Consider the following 6,800-nt stretch of genomic DNA (forward strand, 5'->3'; position numbering starts at 1 on the left):
GACCGAATCTGTGTGTTGAGAATGAAGGGCTAGTTCTCCAACTACAGCCTGATCAGCATATATGCGCCAACGAACGATAAACCCGATGACATGAAGGATGAGTTCTATGAGAGCCTGGATAAGGCCTACGGCGAGTGCCCAAAACAAGACGTCAAGATAGTCATCGGCGATGCAAATGCGCAGATCGGAAAAGAAGGTTTCTTACGACCCGTCATTGGAACGGAAAGCCTCCGTTCCGTTACCAATGATAATGGCCTGCGGATAGTAACTTTCGCTGCTGCTAGAGGGATGGCAATCACCAGTATCTACTTCGCACGAAAGACTTGCTGGTTGATGGGCGACATTTCTCAGATGTCATGGATGTCAGGACCTTCCGAGGCCCTAATGTCGACTCGGATCATTATCTCGTTGTAGCTAAAACTAGGGCGCGGTTATCCAGCGTCACGAGTTCCAGAACAAACAGAATGCTGGGCTTCAATATACAGCGCTTGTCAACTGATGGGGTAGCTGCATAGTACCGCCAGAAGCTAGACGGGCAGTTGGGAAGAATCAACGTTGCTGGAGATGTCGACAGCCTGTGGGGCACTATCCACGAAGCTGTGACAACAACGACGCGGGAAGTGTTTGGCACTGGCCAACGACGAAGACGAAACGACTGGTTCGATAAAGAGTACCAAAGAGTGACAGACATGAAGAATGTCGCCAGAAGCCGTATGCTTGTGGCCGGTACCCAGTGCCGTAGCGTGCGGTTGGCCAGGTTGGCACTCGCCAAGGGCGCCAGCCTTTGGGGGGCGCCAAAATGCGTTCCCCTTTTGGTAAATTTTGAAAGAAAGGCATTACATAAGGGCGCCATTAAGATCACAATTTCAAAAGACGTTGACGTAATAATGAATGATTAAAACAATTCCTGAATCGTTTTCAATGATTATTTGATATTTTGGATGATTCCCTAATGTATGGTTTAATTTAACATTAAATCTCTAAGGGCCAATTTCTTCACCTTCGCTTGAGCCGTAAACCACGTTTACCCATACGATTAAACCAGGTTTAAGGCCTAAGCGGTGGTGAAGAAACCGCTTATAAGTGATCTTCCATGTAGTTTTAATAACTGGTTAACGATTGTGATGTTCAGTTGGAGGTTCATACTAAGAAGAATTAAGGAAATCTATATAAATAAAAATGAAGTAGTGTTTGTATGTCACGAAATGGCTTGAGAACGGATGAATGGCGTGAGTTTTCCATTGTTGCTCTTGACAAGGGTTGCAACGTGTTCGTGTGAGGAAAAAGTTGATAAAAGTCACCGGAATAATCGGGAAATCGGGATAAGACTAAATTGTCATTTTGTATGGGGCGGTACAACAGCCTACTTAATGGCAAGACGAAGTTTGCCGGGACCACTAGTATTCGAATAATCTTAATAGAGATTTAAAGACGTTTTAAAAACAACACAAAATCTATTGTGCGTGAACGAACAGCTATTTTTTTCAAACGAGATCCTACTGGTTGAATTCTTACAAAATCCTGAAATAAAATCACAAAATGTGAAAGATTTTGTTTGGGTTCTCATAGTACGGTACATAATTATCACAGAAATTCCGTAATTATTACAGACAAATCAAGCCTTTCACATGATGCAAGTTTGACAGCTGGACAGATTATTTTCAGAGAATCCTTAACGGATCCTAATGGAATCCTTTCCTAAAATTCTATATCAGTGAAGAGCAACCATGAGTTAAAAAGAATGAAATTATTTATTTCCCTAGCATGAAATATTCTAGGGGAAGAGAATTGTTGGGGGTACTAGAATAATCATCTTTTAGAAAACTACTCATACGAGTATCACCGAAAAAAGCTATCGAGAAAGCAGTGGTAGCGAATTCTGCGTTTGTTCCAAGCGCTTTTTTAATAAATAAAATAATTTCCTATTTTTAGGAATCCAAATACTAAATAATATCTTAACGAAACAAACATTTTCTGACAATTTAGTCACTTAAATGTATTTAATAAATGAAAGAAACTTTTGTTTTATTTTTTAAACTAATCTTTATCAAAAGCATTTTGTCAAATTTGCTTCCATTTATTGGAAGACTCTTGGCAAAAACAACCAAAGTGTTTTCTAAAGGAGTTGTTAAGAAAAATAATTACAAAATTGCAAGAAGCCCCTGCATTTTGTTTTTGACAAATGGTATACCGTCAAACGGGGCTTCTTTTGACATTATTTCCACATTCTTTAACTTTGAGGATTTGTAACTCTTAGAATTATGGATAGTTATTGATAATTTTTACCTATATTTAAGTTGTATATGTACGTACCAAATGTGCAAAATATGAGACAAATCCATCAATAAGTAACAAAAATACTGGAATAACGAAAAAAGTGTGTCCTACAAGGCAAAAAAGGGGCTACTTTGGACATTTTCACATTTTGCTAATGAAATGATTTTTCCTTATAACTTTCAAACTGATTCAATAGATTGTCGTCTGCTGTGATGTTATTGCACGTTTTTCATTGATAAACTTATTGTAGAAAATCGCAAAGCTAGAATCAATTACACATATATAACAAATTTCAACGAAACATGCCATTTACTATTCTCAGTTTGAAGTATGAAACTTAAATTTTCAACTTCCTCTTAAATGGAACTATCAGCTACGAATGCTCGAATTTCAAGTTGACATAAACGAACGTAACTACTAGGTACTGCGATGATAAATGAGTGATGTGCAAAAACTCTTTTTTTTTCTATTCTTACTGTTATATGAACGATATGTAGAAGGATCACATTAATACCGGTAACTAATTTACTACCAGTATGTAATTTTCATCAAAAACGCAATCTATGAAGTAAAGTTTTGCAAGATCGTAAAGGAGTAAGTTTGCTTTTGTAATATGCTTTTAGCTTCTTAGCAGTTTAGAGCTGGCTCAAGAATAGTTTAATTTAAGCATTTGAAAGATGCAACTGTTCTGTGCTACAAATTCATGTAAAATATGACGAAAAATAGGTTTTTAGAAATTATGTTGTGAATTTGGCATTGGTAGGTATTGAAATATGTTTGCTTTATGTCTATTAACTTTAAAAATCATTTATTTTATTTTTTTCATGTTGTAAAATACACACACCAAAACATTATAATGAAATAAAAGTCACAAAAATAAGACCTTTGATCAATTATTTTAATAAAACAACAATTTTAAGCAAAACAAATCACAAGATTTTCATGAAACATGACGATTCGATAGTTTTGTGATGCTCCCAATAAGTTTCCACGACATGGGTAAAATTCAAACAATGTTTGTATGGCCAATGTTTTTTCGAGCTTTTTTGAAATGTTTTCTTGTTTATCCTGTTATTGTTGATGTTGTTCCAAGAAAAAATCATGCCTAGTGGTAGAGCATATATTGGTTAATAAAAGTGCTGAAGACACATAATAAATACAAAAGGTGAGTGTCCAAAGTAGCCCCTGGAATCAAAAGTAGCCCCGTCCGACGGTAACTGTCTTTAACATTGTCTTTAAAAAGTCCTTCGATTGTAAGACGAATATATTTAATTCTATACTTTGTTGATACTGCCACGTTTCATAAGCAATAATTTTCATATGAATTTATTCAAGTTATTTTGCATAATCTTTAATAGTTCTCAGAAAAATTATCGTGTACACCTTCTTATGATATTTACAAAATATTTTAATGTATTCCAATTTAGTGAAAAATATCTGAAAATCTATCGGCCAAGCAGTACCGCCGTGCGGGGTGACATTGGGCCTAGGGGGTGACTTTGACCGCCTCTTTCGATGCTTCTCATGGCTAGTAGGTTCACCGAATAGCTAATCTATGGCCATCTATTGGCTATTTGTAATGTATTCTCGAATCTTGACACATTGTTTTCATTATTCTGGCATTAGCTTGCTGTAAAAATGTTGGCCCAAAGTCACCCTTATGGACCAATGTCACCCCGCACGACGGTACTCTGAATTCTCGTTCATTATTCTTAGTCTGGTCAAATTTTCAGCTCATTTAATAAAGATGTCAGTATGCTTCAAGCTAATAATGTGTTATAGGCTATTTGAAATTCTAGTCTGTAAAAGTTTGTCGTACACACATACGTTTGGTGTTCTATCCGGTAGTTATGATTTTTTAAAGCTTGAAATTAGTTTTAAAATACATAATTGATTTGAAGTACACCAAAGTTTTCTCCAAATTAATTTAATTTAACCCAGAAGTTCAATTCGACATAAAACATCAAAATATTGGTTGACTGGGGAATTTCCAAACATTTTTGGAAATGTGAACAGGTCTAATATATAGTAATGCTAACTTTATGTACGCCGTTCAAATGCAAAAACTACAGTTTGAGCAGCATGGTTACATGGGATGTTTTACGAAAACAACATACAAACATGATTCAGAAACCAAATTGACTTAGGGGCGCCCAAGAGGAGGTTTGCCAAGGGCGCCGTAAGTTTTCGCTACGGCTCTGCCGGTACCCGACAGAGCAAAGAGCGGTACAGGGCAGCGAGAGCCGAAGAAAAGCCAATCCACCGCAGACATAAAAGGCAGCACGAAGAAAGTGTGGTACCTGAAGCTCAAGAAAGCATGAACCGAAATGATATGCGGAGATTCTATGCAACGGTCAATGGTGCGCGGCACAATACCGTACCAGTGCCCGCCATGTGCAATTATAGAGAAGGGAATTTGCTGACAGATAAAACGGCGTGTCTGCCAGGTGGAAGGAGCACTTTCAGCAACGGTGAAAATGGAAATGTAGCGAAGAACAGGATGTACATTGATGATTGAGCTTCTCAAGCACGGAAGTGATCAGCTTTATCAGTCGATCCACCGAGTACTTCTGAACAGTCTTGGGAACTGTGACCACAATTCACCACAGTTCATCGATTCTGCCATTCAACCAAAACACAAAGCAGCAGCAGCATCAATACCATCAGGCGTTGCGCTGCCAACGGTTCACACACTGCTTGACTGTTTTTGTCTCTCCACTATGACCGTTTTCGGGCAGCCATTCCAAGGTAAATGATTGAAAAAAGTGTTAAATCATTCAATCGCTAATATTTCACTAGTGTTTTCAACTAATTGAAATCTATTAGCTCTAACAGAAAGAGCACAATCATTCCGTTGCGATACGTATAAACAAGTTCAATTTCATGCTACGTTTATCGAGCAAAACTGCAAAACCCCGAAAACCGCAAAAATCGTGTCACCACTGTGCTCGAGTCATTTCGCATTCGGGGTTGAAAAACGTTAGGAAGAAGAAGATTACAATTTTAAAGAGCCGTGACATTTTTTGGTTTTGAACGGTCATGGTTTGCTTTGGATTTTGATGGTCGTGTAGAAAGATGTAAATGTAGAGGCGGTAAATGCTTGCTCCAGTACTTTTCTCATCACTGCTTCTGAAGGTATGGGAGGACGAAGAGTTGCCCACCGGCTGGTTGGATGGCCTCATACGCCCCACAGTATTTCGATCGGCCGAAATCGTGAACTTAATTCTGTAGCACCTTTAAACGTGATTTTTTCTGAATGGTGTCTTCGGACGAAAATTTTCTAAAATTATAGCGCATATATTGACGGTAAATGTTAGTTCGCAACTTTGACACGGGCGGCGCTGCGAAACTATTTTTTTTAAATGACGATCTTTAAATATGATGTCTTTGGCAAAGTTGTAGATAATTCAAATACAAACAACTTTGCCAAAGACACCTAGTGTGTATTCAGCCGTATTTCCAAAATACGGAAGTATTTTATGAACGACCCCCTAAAACTAGTTTTTCTCGTATATTTTGAAAATGCGAAGTTTCCGGTAGCAACAATGTTCTACAAAATTGTGTAAAGAGTCAAAATGAATCATTCTCTATAAGACACTAAGTTTCTAAAGATCAAGGAAAAGCAGTTATAACCATTTAAGTGCAAAAATCAGTCATTTTTGGGGTCCGTGTATTTATTTGGGTGGCAGGTGGTGGCAGATGAAACCTAGTAGGATTCATAATACATCATTAGTAGTCGTAAATGTCGATAGTGTCATTATTATCCACGAGTATCCCTTTTACTTAGAGGAAGTTTCATCAATGACTCTTATTACCCTATAGAACTTAGTTATATGATGGGTAGAGGGCTATGTGGCTCCATATTTCTTCTTTTTCTTCTTCTTGACCCATTCTCAATCATTACGCACAACCAATAGGTTCCAAATACATTATTGAAGAAAGTTCACAATCTCGAGAAATGACGCTTTACGGAATGGCTCGCCCTACAACTATTTTTCACTTGAGATTTTTGCGTTTTTTTCGTACATCCCAAGTAACCAAATAGCACTTTAATTCGCTCTGCGTGCTAGCATTATACAGCGGACACGCTTAATTGGTCGAATGATTGCACTATAAGACCAAAAAGATGAATTATCAGGCTAGCGTTTACTTGAGATAGACACTATGACACGTGCGAGCACGATGCGATGAGTAGCAAATTAAGAGATGTATCAAATTTAAATCCAAAAATCAGGCAAGAGCCTCAATATTGGATCATTTTGTAAATGAGTGTTGCAACCACTCCAAGTGATTCAATGATTTAGTCTTCTCTCAAGAGAATATTTCACAGAAAATTTAACTTGCTATAGTGTCCATGCACAAAAAATAGCTATAACCGCAAGCGAAAAATAGTTGTATGGCGAGTAATTTTGTAAAGACTCATTGAGAAGTTTCTTCATAAAAGTAATTGGAACCTATGGAGTGTGCGTAATGATGAAGAATATGTCAAGAAGAAGAAAAAGAAGAAGTATGGAGCCACATAG

Source organism: Aedes aegypti, chromosome 3 (assembly GCF_002204515.2).
Source record: "Aedes aegypti strain LVP_AGWG chromosome 3, AaegL5.0 Primary Assembly, whole genome shotgun sequence".
NCBI lineage: Eukaryota > Metazoa > Arthropoda > Insecta > Diptera > Culicidae > Aedes > Aedes aegypti.